Source organism: Anas platyrhynchos, chromosome 16, assembly GCF_047663525.1.
Source record: "Anas platyrhynchos isolate ZD024472 breed Pekin duck chromosome 16, IASCAAS_PekinDuck_T2T, whole genome shotgun sequence".
In the NCBI taxonomy this organism is placed as follows: Eukaryota; Metazoa; Chordata; class Aves; order Anseriformes; family Anatidae; genus Anas; species Anas platyrhynchos.
In genome coordinates, this window is record NC_092602.1 from 16,728,981 (window position 1) to 16,747,859 (window position 18,879).

The window sequence follows — 18,879 nt, forward strand, 5'->3', positions numbered from 1 at the left end:
ATTTAGAAAGCTAAACTGTGAAATGACTGAAACAAAAGGGTGTATTTCTAGCTTCAGTTCCCTAAAGCATTTAAGTACTTCTCAGAAACAGAAGACAGGACAATGCCCTGAAGAGCTTCAGTCTAGTTTTAGACATGATGTAACAAAGCTAACTATGATAAAAGTAACATATCCAGTGTTTCAGTAACACCGAATCCCTTTTCTATGTTACCCACCTTAACCCACACTGCAGGTCAAATAGCTCTACTGTAAGCACTGCTGTAAGCCCCCAACACACATGTTAAGAGGAGCGTAATGCACACCCAGAAACTCAGTTGGAGCATCAGCAGCTTCCTGGTCTGCGTACAGCTTTGTATACATGCATGAATTTACAGTTAACTGGCAAATGTTCAAACACCACAAAGAAATGAGCAGCACATCACAATTTAGGACTCTAGGCTGACGTTAGGAGCAGACTTTCAAGCATTTGTGGAATAACCACATAGCTTTAAATACGGTGATCTACTGTTTCAAGGAAAATACGCTGAATAGCCCGAAAACACAACTCAGTTCCTCTTGAACCACTTCCATCTTCAACTAAACTAATAAAGCCACAGATTTCCAAGAACTTTGAAAAGAGCATCTTCCCACACGCTGTCTCCTTGTGTCTATTACTAACATGCTTATTTGCCACCATCTATCATCGAAACACGTGCTCAGCTAACACCTAAAGTACTGACTGTACTAACTCACCACTGTGTCTCTTATTTTTTTCCTTCATCTTCTGAGATTTGATTTCCTCAAGTGTTTTTATTCCAAAATTCAGATTTCCCTCTGAAAATAGGAAACAGTTCATGAGACTGGCTTAGAGGCACTCACTGAGGACCACAGCTCCTCAGGCTTCTTAGCGCTCAGCAACTTTCTGAAGTATTTAGAATAAAGCCTGTCAACACTCCTCACAAGTGAAAGAGCCAGAGAACCAAGGGCATTTTGCCCCTCCTTTCATCCTTCAGGCTTAAAAATGTAGTTTTAATTTTAATCCATTTACACGATATTAGATCCCTCTATCGTTAGATATGGCTTATCAACAGTGGTTGCAAGGCTGCACATGCAGCCATTTCAACTCCATGCTGTGGCCCTGTTTTGTTCTCCAAAAGTAAAGAAAAGGAGTTCACCTTTCTGACCCAATTGGCACATGATGGTATTCATGGCAGAAATGAGATCATGGAAATAACCGAGTCCATTCAGCACCCCTACATTTTGTTGTGTTTTTACACCACACTGCTTTTGAGTTAACTGTCAAGTTCTTCTGATTTATCCTACTAAGGTGCTGGAATACCTTGTTTAGTAGCAGTAGAACTGCCTTTGCGAGTGGAAATCACCCGTAATCCATTTTTGCCTTCCACAGCTGGTTGCTGGACAGGAGTTTTAGTTTCTTCTTCCTCAGAAAGTTGGTCTGAAGGGGAAAAATCTATTCAGTTATGCATAGACCAGATTGTTCATGATTAAGTAGCTCATGCAGTGACACTTCAGCCCATGCTTCATATAAAAAACTTTGTTGCTCTTTTGTTTTGTTTTGTTTTTTAAAGAGCTACATTGACCTGATGAACTCCTAAGTAGAATACACTAGGACAAAACATCTAGGACTCTAGATTCTCTCTGCAGCTTTAACTACTACACAACACATTGCTCTTCAGACAGAAAAAAGAAATTTCCTTCCTAGTTTCACATAGAACTTTACACAACAGACCAGCTAAAGCCAGGAGTGGTTCTAAGCTTTCCTCCAACGTTTCAGGTTCTGTCCACTGACTGCCGGACAAAGCCACCAGTGACCTGGCCACACTGCCTGCCCTATCGCTAGTCAGACCTCAGGTCATCTGTGATTTCTACATTCCTTTACAGCACAGATTCCTTCAAGAACCAAAGATTTACACAATCATTTACAGCACAAATTCCTTCCAAGAACCAAAACATGCTCACCATCATCATCTTCATCATCATCTGCAGCATTGATTACAACTGGAGGGTGTGTAGGGCTTGGGACATTTTCAGAGTTTTCCACTTTCATCACCCCCTTAGCTGTGGAGAGGGATTTGACTGGACAGAAAGTTTGTTTTGCTGCAGTGACATCTGAGCCACTTTCAAATCATCGTCCGCGGACTTGGCAGTGTAGCTAGAGGAAGAGGATGATCATCGGTAATATGGCAGTTTAAAACTTTGACCACAATTTAGCAAAGAGGTGGTAGGAAAGGCAGATAACCCGCACAGACAATGAATTCATCATCTCCTTTTGCCCATCCCATCACTGTTTACACCGTCAACAAAGACTTCCCTTCGAACAACAACACATCTCCCTACCACCCAGCAAAAGATGAAACAACAGGAAGCAAACTGCAAGGCAAACATCACACAAAGCCAAGAGAAGCTGAGCACGAAAGCAGAAAACAAACACCAGCAGTACACTCCGTGCAGTACACCTATGACTGCAGACCTTTTCCTGTACTCACAAATGAACAGTTACCTGATGCCCCCTACAGGATTGGCACCCACTAAGTAATACTCCAAATTAAGTCTTCAGCACTTCAAGAAAAAGGACCTAAACTCACTCTTGCTTGGTGGGAAGAATTGTCCATCGATGTAACGTCCCTTTGCATGATGAAAAGCACAGTTGGCTTTCTGACAGCCTCCCGGCTGCTTCTCCCAGTAGCAAGGAATCTCACTGCACTTTTTCTGAAGACAGAAAGAAAGAAAAGCTCGTGATAACATGCACCTGAGGCTTGCAAAGAGATGCGCAGCTCCAGATCATGACAGCTGTCACAACACAGTGCTGAAACATCATTCCAAAGGTCAGTTTCTCAGTTAAGTGGAGTATTTCTGGGCGTATTCACAAAGTTTGCATAAGCTGGAACCACTATGCACATTTAGATTTGTCATCATTCAGTTAGAGAAGACAGGCACTCTCAGACACCAGTTGAGGGTGGGTTAAACTAATACACCTAGGATTATACTAGCATTATTCAGAGGGAAAAAGAACATCTGAAATTGCCTAGGTTAACCCTGTCTAGAACTACTTCTTGGAGACTTAGTTCTTCTGCACCTTTAACTTTCCCCACTTCCTACCCCAGGCAGCGAGAACAGCGTTATCGGAAGGACTGTGGGTCAGAAGAGACCTGAGAGTTCATTATCAAGCCTGCTCCCATGACGATAGAACAGCCTGTTTATTACCCCCCTGCTCCAGCAGGTTTTAGCAGTCTATTTAACAGCTATTCTGCATCTGTTGAGAAAACTGTCAGCATCTAATAAAAATATATATATCTTGCTAAGACATACCTAAGGCATTGATTTTATTTTCCTCTGCTTCCTCCCACCCCCTCTCTTGGTAACAGAAACCAGTATGATTTTGAAGCAAACAAATCTATCCTGCAAAAGCACAATCAGTACACCTACGGCACTGAAAAATGCTTTTGTTGATTGATTTTGAGAACACATCGTTAGGCACTCACGTCAATTTCCATGTGTCTGAATCGGCAGACGTTCCTGAAACAACGACCCTCCTGCCACAGCTTGCAGACCGTCTCATTGCCCAGAGCAGCTTCGCAGTGGCGGTAGGCACATTTGTCTCCCTGGAACCAAAAGGAAACCAACGAGGAAAATAGAGTACAGCCTCAAAAATGGCCATGCTGCTGCCTAATGTTGCTACAACTGAATTCAGAATCTATCTGGTTCTCAAGTTAACCAAAGACCAGCGTGCTTCCTCCTCCTAATCTACTCCTTCCTGAAAAAAAATGGGGAAAAAAAAGCAAAGCAAAGGAAAGCCAGCCATACCTTGGTACAGGTAGAATAGAAATAGAAGTAGCAATCGTCTCCTTGTTTAGACATGCCGACGAGTTCTGCTAACAAGCTCGGCTTCTCTCCACAGGGCCTTCCTCTGCTCTTGGAGAGAGCTGTCTTCACCCTTGCTTGGGCTGAAAGTCTTCTACTGGCTTGTGAGCAGGGAAATCTTCTTTTGAAAAGTAACCCTAAAGAAAGTAACAAGTGAAAAATAATGAGGAACCAACATTTTTCCAGCTTTCTTCAGTTCATCAAATCAAGTTATCAGTCTCTCGAAGAGAGCAAAGCCTTGAAATCAGCTGCTACATGAACTAACTAAATATGAAAGTTCCGTAAAGCTGCCAGGAGCTTTGTCAGCAAGCGTTCTCTTCCACATCCTCAATAAGATGACTTGGAGCACATCTGGAAGCCTGAAAACGGAGTCACTCCTTAAAAAACCACCTGATCATACATGCAAGTCAATAATCAACTCTGGCTACAAATAACTTCTCTAGAACACAGTTAGGACGCATTAAACAGCACGTTCCAGGCACTGTGGGTCTTCCATTTCACCTACCTAGACAACCTCAGCAAAGTTATCGATCTTCAAAGACTTCCAGTTAACTTCTCCTGTAGGCCAAACCAAGACTGAATCCGTGAATTAAAAATAAAGGGGTAGGAAGAATTTTCCTCCTCACTTTGCCAAGGGAACCTCTCATCCACAATTCAAACATAGGATGTGCTTTTAAACAGCTTATAACTAATAGAGGAAGCAAGTCCATTTGAATGCTCTCTCAGACTGGAGACAGCCAGGGATAGTTAGCTCTTCAAAAAAATAAAAACCAAAAAACAAAACAAAACAAAAACAAAAAACCCAGCGCATTTAGAGATGAACTCATGATTCAAAGTGGCTGCAAAAATGAGGCTCCATCTTCCACAGCCGGACAATTTAACTTTTTTTTTTTTTTTTTAATTTAAAATTCAGTATGTTCCAATCTCTGGTCTTCAAGATTTCTTCACCTATTAAGAAAACACAAAAACCTTTCCCCGTCTTTATTACCTGTACAGCAAAAAACATACCAGTGCATATAAATCCACAGATGTGCATACGCATACACACATCTGTGTTTATACACACACGAGGAGGGAGTGAGAGAAAGTTAGCGAGAGCGACAGTGAAAATCAGAATTTTTGCCTTTTCGACACAGAGAGCGCGTAAAAATTCTCTCATTTTGAGGGAACTAGAAAAAAATGGAGGCTCTACAAAAGATTTTGATGAGTATGCCTTCGAGGCCGATGCTTTGTAACATGAGTGATCTGGGGGCCAGCACACAAATATGCAGACGTATGTACATGCATACAGGATAAACAGATCTATACACACAAGCGTGCACAGTATATGTTGTATGATCTCCATAGCGAGAACAACTCGTAGCCCTGATCAGACACGTAGAGTTGCAATCAATTAACAGCAGGAAGACAGCAGATCAAGGGTACAGCAAGCTTTGAGAGGCAGGGGAATGCTCACTTTGCCAGTGGCATGACTGCATGATGCCAAGGATTTTGAATTAGTCGGATTTTTTGGAAGCAATTGGGTTTTTCTTTCTGCGCTGTAGCAAATACCACAGGTTTGCCACCACGTGCTGTTCCCTAATCCATATATCCATCCTCATCCATTGCTGCAGGATCATGAAAGGTTAGAGAAGACGACTTAGGTCCAATTTAACAGCCAATGATTTTTCGATGAGCAGAGCTGCAACAGATTTTATTTAGCCACAAGCATTTTTTTTTCTTTTTTCTGAGATGAAGTCAGAAATTTTAATTATTATTTTTTTTAAAGACACTAAACACAAAACCTGCAACCAGACCAGATAAAGTTCAAATTAGAGTGATTCTGAAACCTTTCATTAAAACGCTGCACATTTCTGTGCAAATTATTTCTGACTCTTCTGGACAAAAGTGGATGAAATAGTTCTTACAAATTAATAATCAAAGGTTGAAACCTTTTACTCACACAAACACTAGTGAATTTTCCAGGAAATATTTTTTTGGCAGGGAATTTTCCCAAATCTAAAATAAAGAGAGGAAAAGTTGGCTTCTCATATTAGTTACTGCTTTTGACTGCTGGGCAAAGGGAATAAAAACAGTAGTTAAGTGCAAGCTTTCCTTCTCTTCTTTACTATGGATAGGAATCGTCACTTCGCACCTTTAGCACCTTCAGAAACACACCCAGTGCCATGCAGGTTCCTCTGCATCTACTTCTAACAATTACTGGTGCTCCTTAGCATGGAAGTTTGACTCAAAACACTCTCCAGATTTAGCTCTTTTGACTGCCCAAGGAGCTCATCATTTTGCTTGTTGCCTTCCAGTTTCCTGAACAGACCGGGAACGCTGTTCAGAATCTGAATGGATCTGGTCTAAGGAATGGGAAGAAAGCAAAACCAAGCATACCTCGCAGCCCTAAATTCCAAAAAAGCAGTCTCATTTTAAAAAGGACCTCAAAAGCTTTTTTTTTTTTAAACTGACACCTGCTAACACGGCAATCCGGGCGCTAAACCAACTGAAGTTGCCCCTGAAAGCCTGAATAAAAATGAGTAACTCTGGTGCACTCAGCAGGTCTGTAATAGAAGTTGGTAAGATTTTTAGATTTCTTTTTTTTGCTCCAGGGTGCTGGTAAAATGTTTGCATTAAGAGATTTTGAACCTTTTGTACCAAAGAATTAGAGATGCGCTACAGTGCCAGTAGCTGGGGGTCTGGAAATACACACCAACAAGTGTCATAAGCTTTGCCTTTGCTGAAGGAAGATGAATAGTACCAAGAAAATCTGTCTAGTTTGTTTTACAGGCTTGTCTTTCTCAGTATGGAACAAACTGACCTCCCTGGTCTAACTTTGCAGTTGCCTATTCTGCCTTTGTCCTGGAGAGAAGAGCAAGAAAGGAACAAATCTATTTTTGCACTCCAAAAACGCATTAGAGGAGGATTATCACACCCACCTAAGGGTACTTCCTTGTTTGTTTATAAAGCACCAAGTATTTCTCTTGGACAGTCTCTGTAGCTGGTCTGTTTTGTGCCTTCCATTTATAATAAAGATATTAAGATGCTTACCCCTTGTTTTTTGTTTTTTGTTTTTGTTTTTGTTTTTTTTCTAACGAACAGTGGAAGTGGAGAGTCGGATGACAAGCAAGAACAAACACTAGAAACTCCTTGTTCTGCCCCTGCTTTTTAATCACCCAGCATCACCCCGGCTGCAAAACAGCCTCTGCTGATTTACCTGCTTGTTAAAGCACCCCACAGGCTGCAAGTGCGGTGTGCTAGGTGTCAAGTTCTATTTAACGGTGCACAGGTAACCATTCATCTTCCCACAGTCGAAGCACAGAACAGCCTCTTGCTAACAGAACTCATCCCTGCTGCTGCAAGAAACCTCATGGCCTGCAGGAAAACCTCAAGCTAAGAGTTCCAAAGCAAAAGCAGAAAACGCATGATTTGTACTCTTTATATTTGAGTGAATTCTAGCTGCTAAACGCTGCCTACATCTGAGGGCACGTGCTGAGGCTGGGGGGAAGGACACTCAACACCCACTGACAGCAGGAGTGCAAAGATGACAGCCAAGAAGGCAAAGGTTAGAGCTGAACGCTGCCTCAGCTTCCTCCAGCAGCCAGCTGGGGGTCACCTTTCACCACGCTCTCTGAGACTCTGAGCCCCGAGTTACCGCAGCCGCCAGGTACAGCTGCTCCTTGCTGGCCCAAACTATTGGAAGAGTCTTCAAACTTCAGGGACCTGTTTTATGACAGCCTCGAGATCCAATTAATCTGTTCCTGAAGGCGCTGATCGTCCTGGTGTTTCTGGAGCTGTCCAAGAACAATCCTGAACTGAGGCACTCGTCTGATCAGACAGTGCTTTGGCACAGATTTGTCTTTAGCTTGACACATCAAGGTAAAGAGGAATCGATTCTTGCAAGCAACCTCTCAAGCAGGGATCTAATAAGGTGAGCAAAACAACAGATCTGTTGTGCAGATCTGAGCACGTCCCTCTGCAGGGAATCACTTTCAAGCCTAAGATGTTTCACCCATCTCCCTGCCCCAGAGCGACACAAGTAAAGCTCTTAAGCAATTGCTAACCTGTTCTCAGTGCTCACGAGTCCCAAATCACTCATTTTACAATCTATAAACCATGGCAGCTGGCACCTAGTTGGCACACGGTGACACTGCACACGTTGGCAGTGTCGTCAGGAGCTGCAAAGTCAGGGCTGAGGGGGTTAAGGGAAAACCACACATCAGTTTAGCAACTTGGCTCCCGTAGGATACTTCCTACGGCAGGAGTTTCAACAAAGCCACTCAGAGGGACCTGCTGGCTAATTCAAACGGGACTTCTGCTGGAGCAGTCAGAAGGCAGCAGGAGATATCCAGTGGGCATCGCTGTCAGTCTGTGGCAGTTTGGGGTCCAGGTATCAGTGGTTAGGTGGGGTTTTCTCTGCTTCACTTTCTCCAAAGCTGTGAAAAAATATTTCTTTTAAAGCACTGTACAGTCCCACGTTAAGGATGGAACCAGCTGCATCAACTTCCAGTACGACGGTGTTGGAAAAAGGTGCCTTTGGTGGTCAGGAGCACAACAGCTCTGCTGATGTGTTATTTAAGTGTGTTCTTACATCTGAGTTTCCTCACAGCAGTATGTAGCTGAGGGGGTCCTACTTTCCTAGGGAAGATTTATGGTTTTTCTCCTACCAAGCACCAGCTCAGTATACAAAGCTCTGTTAATAACACCCAAGCATGTAGATGGAATGCAATTGTTTTCCTTACAACCCCCCAGTTATTTCCATGTCTGTTCTGGACCTTGGGATCTCTTTTGGGAGCTACATTACGCAGAGCAATACAATAAGGCTGAGATCACCGCTGCCTCAATGTAATGCAAAGGTGAAGGCCTTTATGACAGGCAGTTTGGAAATGAATGCAGCCCCATCTTGTCAGCATCAGAGCAGAGCCAGCTCCAGATGGCTCCAAAAAGGAGCTGCTGCTGGCCAGAGCCGAGGCAGGGAGTGCTGCTGGGTGGGCTTCGGGGGAGCAGATTTAAGGAAGGGGGGAAAATATTGCTGTGCAACAGCAGCTGGGAGAGAGGATTGTGAAAGCGTGAGAGAAGCAGCCCTGCAGCCCCCCAGGTGAGCGCCGCAGGAGGGCAGGAGGTGCTGCAGGCAGGCAGCAGCAGTTCCCCTGCGGGCTGTGCAGGGAGAGGCCCCTGGTGGAGCAGGCTGTCCCCCTGCACCCATGGGTCCCACATGGAGCAGATCTCCACGCTGCAGCCCCCCCATGGGTGGAGGAGCCCCCGGTGGAGCAGGTGGATGTGGCCTGGAGGAGGCTGCGGCCCATGGAGAGCCCCCGCAGGAGCAGGCCCCGGGCCGGAGCTGCAGCCCGTGGACAGGAGCCCACGTGGAGCAGGGGCAAAGAGGGACCGAGAAGGAGTGGTGGAGATGAAGTGCTACAGACTGACCACAACCCCCAGTCCAGTCCCCCTGTTCCCCTGCGCTGCACGGGGGGAGGAGCTGGAAGAGCTCAGATGGGGGGAAGGAAGGTGTTTTTGGTTTCTTTCCTTTGGTTCTCACTTGTCTAGCCTGGTAGTAGTAGTAGTTAGGCAGGAAATCTTACTGTCTCCCTATGCTGCATCTGCTTTGCCCATCACGATCCTTGTTGAGCGATCTCCCTGTCCTTGTCTCAACCCTTGAGCCCTTTGCATCGTATTTTCTCTCCCTTTTCTTTGAGGAGGGGGAGGGAGAGAGTGGCCGTGATGGAGCTCGGCTGCCCACCCACCGAAAAGCACTGCAGCTGCAAAGTACTGGAAAAGTTTTCAGAAGCAACAAGGTGTTTAACAAGGAAATGTATAGTTTCCTTTTTCACGCTTCCTAAATAATTGGGCTTATTTCATATTCCCAACTCGGAGGAGGAGAATTGTTGATTTCACCTTCTTTTTTCTTCCTTGGAAATCAAAGGTGAACAGCTCTAAAAGGAAGGGGAACATATCAGAAGCAAGCTTTTTTTGGCTTGTAATCCTTTCTTAAGGAAAAGATTTCTCACACACCTTCCCCAGATGTAGGGGGGCAGAGAATAATTTTGGAACTACTCCAATTAAAGTCAGCTTGGGGAGAGTGGGACTTCTCTACTTGTTTCAGAGACATTCGCATTAGCAAGAGAGAGTGTTGTGTTGCCGCTGCCAGGGGCCTACGGTGATGACTTCAGAAACAGAATTGAATGATGTCACTGTGACACCTTGGTAACAGCTGCCTCTGAGCAAGTTTAGCGAGGAGGGACAGAGAAGTGTGCTGGATGAAACCACGTGAGGACTTGTGGATCCCACGTTGAGGTGCATCGAGAGGGCCCACCCTTCTGTAAGTGTTTGGATGCTTCATTTTAGATTTCTGTAGTTTGTGTAAAGTCCTTTCACAAGCATGAAGTTTGGTACTTTGGCTCAGGGATGTAGCTGCACAGAGTGACAGGTGCACCATGTGGCTGAGGGCCTCTGCACGTTCTCTCTTTCCCACACACGATCAAGAAAGAAGGGTAGACAAATAAGAGTGTGCTGTGGTCCTGCCATAGACCTCAAGTACTACAGCATAAACAAGAGACTTAAAAGTAGCCCATCACATGAAACTTCAGGACAGCAATGCACTTCATCAGCTGGTCTGGCCTGTTGAGTGGAGTGTCTCAGGATGGAGTGTATGAAGATGCACTCCATCTGCTTTCAGATTAGCACTTGCAGTGAGCAAGCTGCCTGGCCTTAACATTTTTCATTTCATTTTTCACCCGACTTTTGCTGGTTCTTCTTGGTCTAGAAAAAAAAAAAAAAAAAAAAAAAAAAAAAAAAAAAAAAAGTGAACTCAGATCAAAATAGAAGGATTTCCTTTTCATTAATTCCATGTTCTTAACTTGACAGGTTTGGTTATTGACGTAGAAGGGACATATCTGGCCTGACTTGAGTTACTCATAATGTTTCACTTCATTGTAGATATGACTGGAAACCAGAGACAAGACTGGTAAAATCATTCCTAGAACTCTGTGTTGTTTTCCTTCAGGTACCTTGTCTCTCAAGTCGGTGAGGGCTGGGACAGAATGAGATTGGAAAAGTCAAGTGTAGTATTCATTGTTACAGAAGTAGTTGTCCTGTATCTTCTATGGCAAAAGAATTTTCCTGAATAAATATATAAATAAATAGATAAAATTCCCCTGGCAAAGATTGGAAGCTGACACTTACCTGAAAGTTACCAAAGCAACTTCCTCCCGGCAAGGTAACATAGCTCACAAATGGTGGGCCCAGGGAGCTCAGTGATTCATACACAATGATGCCTTCACTTGGGAATACGGCCTTCTGCTTCTGTTTGCTTTCCCAGAACTCCTGCAATATTGCTACGACATTCACTGTCAAAGACATAAAAATGCTGAATGTAGGATGCATACATGTCCTTGATCTTAGTGTTTTCTGTGTTACACAAGAAATGCAGACATATGAGCTTGATACATTTATTATTGATAATAAAATGTCTGTGATTATTTCTGCTGGTGTGAAAAATATGATTTTGTGGCAATTTTGGACTTTCTGGGATTGCAGGCTACTGTAGTACATAAATTGCAGGTCAGCAATATTGTACTATTAAGTCAATGTGTTGGAACTTTGATATCACAGCAGCCATTAAGCTGCTCACTTTCAAACATGAGAAAATGTTATACTCAGATTCCTCTTTTCCATTCTCAAAAAAAAACAAAAACAAAAACAAAAACAAAAACACATGGTCATGCAAGGAAAGCAGCTGACTTTTAATGCAAAACTTTATGAAGTAGCTGGAAAAAAAGGTGTTGTATATTATGATGATAATAGTTGCAGGCTAATGTGAAAATAGAAATGTGAAAACCAGAAATCCAATTGACATCATGACTATTGAGCCAGTACTCCAAAGTTTTACGTTCTGTGTTGGGGTTTTCTCAACACTTTTCGGCTTGGACTCGAAAAGAATTTTAGTATAGTTTATCTAGACTCCTTTTACAGAGCCATGTGTAGCTTAGAGATAATTTTCTTTCTTTCTGGGCATCGTTCAGCAGGTGGTGAGCAATTGCATTGTGCATCACTTGTTTTGTACACATTAGTGGTATTAATACTCTTATCATCATTATTATTATTTTCCTTTTTTTTCTTCTTCTTTTTTTTTTTTTTTCCTCTCTCCAAATAAACTGTCTTTATCTCAACCTACAGGCTTTCTTTCCTTTTTTTTTTTTTTTCTTTTTCTTTTTCCTGATTCTCTCCCCCATCCCACAGAGGGAGGGAGGAGGGTAAGCAAATGGCTGCGTGGTGCTTAGCTGCCTAATAGGTTAAACCACAACACTATGCAAAAACAAACAAATGAACAAACAAACAAAAAAAAAAACAGCTGTGTATGATGTTCATCATTTCTCACTTGAAAATTTAAATTCAGAAGGTAAGAAGTATGTTTCTTAATTTGGACCTTCCAGTGGAAGTATGGAAGCCCTAGGCAGCAGTATGGGTCCTTCAGAGTACTGATACTGGTTCAGTATCAAGTGTTAGTGCATACAGGAATCAGTGGCAGAGATAATTTTCCTCATACATGTATAATTTTCCTCTTTCTTCATCTCGTCTGACCTTGTTAGTAGTGGAATAATGTAGAAGTGATCCATTTTGAGACAGTGTCACCCTGGTGGTAGCTCACATGCAATCTATGGACAGGGCATTGCTCTGTTTGCTGCAGGGTGAGCAATGTGAGCTCCAATATTGTCACCGCCTGTTTCCTGACTTCTGGCAGCTGCACTGCTCTCACAGACAACAGCTTTTCTTGGCATTTAGCCATGACAAGGGCAGACACACAGAGTGTGGTCAACACCAGTTCCCTTTTTGCTGTGCTCAAGCCATGAGGAAGTGCGGGTGGCGTGGTCTGAGCTCTGGGGAGGCGAGGCAGGGTGTTTGGAGCACACTGCTGTCTGCCACTGGATGGTGTCACGGATGCAGCAGCAGTGTTGGCTCCTACCAGTTCTGGCATTTTGAGCATTTAAAGCTGCAGAACTCTCATGGCATTGGAATATTGCTTCACCGTAAAGAAGAAAGCTATCTGAATAAATTTTGTATTTGTAACAGGAAACACGTTGGGATAACCACTGTCTCAGTGCAGCTGTGAGAAAAAACTGAAATATTGAGGAACTCTTAACCACAGAAACTGACTTCTGCTTTTCTAAATGATGATGAATGTGGGAGAAAAACTGGTCTACTAGCTAGGGAAACTGCTACCGGTACGGACTCCAAATGGTAATCCACCTTCAGAAATTGGTCTCTGGCTGAATACCTCACTGATGTAAACATCTGAGTGGTTTTTTTTTCTTCTTTTTTTTTTTTCTTTTTTATGAGACCTTCTGCTCCACAGAGCATGCACACATTGGGTAACAATCTAATTTTAAACCCATTAAGTGAAAACTGATATTTGAACATAAAATTCATGAATGTAAAATTTCCAAGTTTAAACATGACAATTCAGTAGGAGCTGTTGCTTCAGTGTGAGAATGGTATTGGTGACATTCAGTCCTTTACTGGTATTGAAATAGATAGCAACAGAAAGTATCAGCTTTAAGAATATCACTGATTTAGGATGTTTCCATAAAGTGCTTTGGTTTTTGAAACAACTGTTGTCCAAGAGTGCAGTCCTTAAAAACAATAATGCAAAGTCCACAGGAATAATGAATTTGGTGGTGTAGGTAACCCACAGTACTCTTTCTGGTCTCATCATTCAGCCTGTATGATACAACTTTTGGTAAAACAATAAATAAATAAATTTTAATAAAGCTTGATTTCTCCCACATCATGATGAGATCGATTATTCTGTAGGTAATAAACTGTTGAGTCTTCTAAGAAGATGTACAATGCAATTGGCAAAGCTGCACAGGGAAATCCCAAGCATGATCATTTTTTGTCCAGTCCAAGTCCCTAGATTTTAGTATCCTAAGCCCCTCATTGATGGAGGGGAAACTACCCATAAATATCATGCGTGCTTTTGCTTACCAAGAGGAAATTATACTGGTATAGTGGTCTATAAAAGAAACAGGTATTTAAACTGTTTAGTATCAATGATAGCAATAAGTGACCTAAATTGCTGTGTGTCTGATCCTTGCTTCTCTTCTGTTGTTAGTTTTACAGAAATTAAGAGTTCAGAGTGTAAAATTTCTGTTTTAATTTCCATTCTTGTTCATGAGTCCTTTCGATGGTAATTCAGCATTTAGACAGCCTGCATCTCTCACTTGGCTGAAAGTTTCCACTCTGAAAACTAATATTCAAAAGACTTTTTAGAGCTATAGAGAGGTATCTACTTTCACTGCAATACACCAACAGAAATATATTTCCCTTCTTTTCCTGAAATCCTGAAACATGCTTTAAGCTGTCTCAAATTTTACAGATAAAGCAATATTTTACCAGAGGACTAGTAAGCAGTGAGTAGCTGCTACAGATTAAACTAATACGTGTATGACTAACACAGAAACAGTAGCTGAGCAGCATCATTTTTATTCTGTTTAGAATTTCTGTCAAATGAAAGCTATGTGCCTATCCCACAGTGCAGCTGGATATCTCTGTAATTAAGTCATTAAAAGTGCCTGGGTTTGTACTGAATTGGATAAACATAAAACCTGGCTTAGCTGTGAGGATGGTAGCAGGAAATACTTGGTGGTATATATGTAGTGGCAGCATCAAATTATCACTGCAGTTTTTGCTGTGATTTTTTCAATCCTAGCCAAAACTAGCACCTCAAAACAGTGATGAACATGAAGATGCATCAGGTTAAACTACAGAATGCAGCCATGATATCAAAGCCTCAAACTTTTTTTTCCCCAAGAATTCTTCATGTTTTGATTTAATTAATTTTATTTTACTCAACTGTTTAGCTTGAATCAGTATGTTTATCATCATTAAATTAAAACAGCATATCAATTTCAAATATATAATTAAAACAATTTCAGCTAAACTTGTAAAAATTCGGTGTGTGTGAAAACAGTTCTCTACTAAAAAAAAAAAAAAAAGATTTTATTTATGCCTAACAGCCACTACAGCCACTATTATTTTTTTTTCCTTCATTATGTATCACATGGATTTGTAGTAGTTTAGGAAGATGTGAAAAATGTATACATATGATCAGATGCACAATCAAATATACTAAGTTACTATTCTAAGATAGTAACTAATGATTACTAATATGATGATTACTAATGTTGTATTAAGATCTCTCAATATTCATTTTTCCTGCAATCACATGCATTGTTTGCCTTCATTTCTAAACATTCCAGGCAGAATGTTGTTCAGTCTCTATGCTGTATATCGGTATTTGGAATCCAACTGGCTTAAGTCTAAAAATGCAGTATGGAAAACAATGAGAATTTTCAGAAGTACATAAATGAAACAACAAGATTCATGGTTTAATGCAGCAAAATACTGTAATTTACGTCTCATTTTGAAAGGACATTCTCATTGTAATTGACTTTCGTATTTTGAAAGATGCCTATGATGTGGTTGAGTTTTTAAGATAATGCTTATAGTATTTGTATGCAATGACAAACAATTTTCTTCAGGATTAAATCATCCATGCTTTAAAACAATTTATTTTGTACACTGTCAGTTGCTGAATTAGTTAACAGTATTGATTTTGTTGTAGGCAATGCCAAGACCCCATTCAGACAATATTTTATCCACTTTATACCTCAGATCTTTCTCAGTTAGAGTTTCATAGTAGTACGTGCATCACCAAGTTCAAGAGCAAGAATTCCATATACCCTCCTTTAGTACTCTCCCATCTGTGAATATTAATGGTTCCACAACAGTCTATTTGAAGCTGGCTGTAATGCCTAGTTACGAGGTGAGAAGATGATTTTTCTTCTCTACTTTGCTTTTTACTCAGCTGGAAAAGCCTCTTGCCCAGGGGCTGAGCATTGTACCAAATGAAGCTGTCCCCAAGTGCAAATCCTGGTAGAGTTCTTGAAGTTTTCCTAGACTCTAAGGACTTTTTATTATTTATTTATTTATATATATATATATATTTGAATTTAGGACAGGCTGCGAGTTCTGTGGAACAACAAATATGTGGGTTATACAGCTGCATTTACCCTAAATGAACCCTGAGCTCTTTTGAGAGTTCAGAAATACAGTTTGATGTGAACTGTGTTTGAAAGAGGATTAAATGATAACACATTTATTATAACACAACATTGTTTTCCAGACAATTTCTCACCTTTCAGTAGCAACTGTCTTGCCTCTGCTCAAGGAAGTCTGTGAGTCAAATTAAATATCATTCTAAGTGGGAAACAGAACTCTCCAACTTGGATTATGTCAGTAAGTTTGCACTGCATTGATGCCAGAAAAAAAATAGCTCCAGGTTTCTGTGAATTACTGCTAAAAATACTGGCTAGGCATTCACCTCAACCAAGGCAAACAAACAATGCCATAAACAGGAGGCTGGCCAACTGGGAGGGGGGTGTTTTGGCCAAGACTGGAAGGGCAAATCGGAGTGGGAGCCAAGTGACTCTGCCACTGAAGTGGAATGGAGTCATATACTTGACAACGTCTCACTGCCGAGAGAGTGGAGTATAAAGAACACACACACAAGATAACCACCTACTTTGTCATTTTAAAACTTAAAACAGCTGTTTCTAAAAGTCCTTTTAACTGCCTTCGTGGATTTAATTTAATACGTGAATGCAGAAGAAAAATACAAGCTTTTTGAATGAAAGAAATATGTAATATGAAATCTATTAAAGAAGATTCTTCAGTGAGAGGCTAGTAAAGTTCCCTTACATGTCTTAAATCAAGCCATGGCACATAATCAGTAAAACTATATCGTTTAAACAAAGTTCATAAGTTACAAGTGCACCCTTCCCCAGCTGCAGCCTATTAAGGCTTGTAACTTAATGCATACATCTTAGGGAAGCTGTTAAATTGGGCTCAGGCTAGCAAAGAGATACTGTTTAAATCTCTAGAAAAAAAAAAAAAAAAAGGCAGCAACTGGAGTGGGATCCAGCTGTTTTGAGGGAAGGTTTTATTGCTTCTCTTTTGATTTATTTTGCATATTTTTAAACATATAAATAATAGCTTTAGGAAAAAAAAGGTACAAATGTGAGTAGGCAATATCAATTAATTTTCCCATGATCTTACTATGCATTTATCATATATATTATGTTATGTATTAGCATGTTAGCAGTGATTTTGTTAGGATATTCTGGTCCATATGCTATACTATTCTGTTCTCCATGTATATGTACAAAAATAAAAAGCCCCATATCCTTACTAAACCTAATGAAATTAGGTATATTGTTAAATATATATAAAAACATTATCAAGTATCATGTACTGGGACACCAACAATATGCTGAGAGGACTTCAGGGGCATTTTTCCTTCTCCATGATGGATTTGGATGCTATATGAGTGAGCTGATCTAGCAGTGGACTACTAGGTGATTCTGTCTAAAACCCTTAAAAAGCACAAAAAGTAGCAAGATGTTGTTTCAGGAAAAGAAGATCTGATTGTGGGGTGAGATTCCACTTGTGAGAAGCAACATCTTTAATTGGCAATGGCTACCTTAAATCCAGCACTGACTGACAGTTCCTAGACTTCAAGCATTTGGAAAAAGAACAAAATAAAATTAAATAAATGAACTGGATGGCCTCCTCAAGAGCCATTCTGAACATGTTACCAAGTAAAGGAAGAAAGAAGAAGATGTTGGAGGCAAGCAGCTCAGAGAATGGTGTAGGCTTTGTGAACCATTGGTATGTTTGTAGTCACAGCAGATTTAGATGCAGCTAGGGAAAGGAAGGGTAGAGACTGGGAGGGTTTCACTGACACCACCGTTGGACTGAGGCAAAAAGTCAATCCCTGCAGCATTATGAATTGAGTAAGCAGGTTATCACTTGGAACAGAATGAGTAGACATACTAAAGTCAGGTGTTTTTAAGCTGATAGTCTGAAGACAACTGTTAATCATTGCCGAAGAGCTTGGCTTGGTCTACATTCTTATGTAGCATTACATGGGAAAATGATAAGAACCTTGGTATAATTTCAGCATCTGAATATAGCAATAAAGAATTATAAATTGGTCAATCTCCTGTGATAATCAGAAGTATAACTGATTCGCACAGGAATAGTATAGTAATAATAACATTAATCTAGAAAGGAAAAGACTTTGTTTGATAAAACTTTTAATCTTGTAATATTTCTCCAAGGCAACTGACTTACTCTGGCTATAGTGCACTTCAATTTAAAAGCTTGTATCAGAGAGCTAGTATGGTACCCACTGACAAATCTATTTCAATGTTAAATGAAGAAAAGTGAGCTGGGCTGATTCTACCAAAAATTATGGGCAGATCCCCATAAGTTAACATACTTTCTTATTAAAAACTCTACAGTCTAACCTGTCCATCTATTGCTGACCTGAAATCTTTGCTGGCAAAACGTGCAAAGGAAAATGTGCGATTTGTTGCTACCAGTAAAAAGAAATGGAGACACAGTGCTGTTCAGCTGATGTAAAATCACTTTGCTAAATGTTCACAAACCAACCAAGTAGCAATCCATCTAGGAACCATGAATTCAAGTCAGGGCTTAAAAAGACTTTCTGGAAGTACTTAGCTTTTTTCCAAGCTTTATCGTAACTCCTACCTGATACCATAATATTTTTTGATATGAAAACGAAGTTGTAATAAGGTCAGCATATGGATTAGACCAGTGCTGGGGTTAATTAGGTCTGCATGGTAGAAAGCATTATCTTTTTATCATGTTATCTGGGATGGAAGCTACATACAGCGCACAGTTCAGGGAAACACACACACCAAAAAGCAAACACAACTCTTGCAGTAGCATGGGTTGAGCACTGGGCTCCTTCTTCTTGCCTTCCTCCTCCATGTCTTTGCCTGTCCCATTCTTGCTGGAGCTGCCAGCCCCTCTGCAGCCCACTGTTCCCCGTCCCCCATCGGTGGGCTGGTGACAGGCCTGCACCACGGGGCCTTGCTCAGACCCCTGCTCTCTGCCAAAGATTGTTTACCACTATAAGGATAAAGCATTCTCATGGCAGGGAGGAACTTG

General features: G+C 41.2%; 1 long non-coding RNA gene and 1 pseudogene across 1 annotated transcript; one reads left to right on the forward strand and one right to left on the reverse strand.

Annotated features, from left to right (window-relative positions):
- Positions 1 to 9,963, reverse strand: part of LOC119714994 (kinesin-like protein KIF27) — a 43,914-nt pseudogene extending 33,951 nt beyond the window's left edge.
- Positions 9,964 to 10,049: 86 nt separating this feature from the next.
- LOC139998787 (uncharacterized) lies at positions 10,050 to 13,628 on the forward strand. The gene is made up of 2 exons (XR_011803716.1): positions 10,050 to 10,162; positions 12,913 to 13,628. It is a non-coding gene; the product is annotated as an uncharacterized lncRNA (long non-coding RNA).
- Positions 13,629 to 18,879: the final 5,251 nt, after the last annotated feature.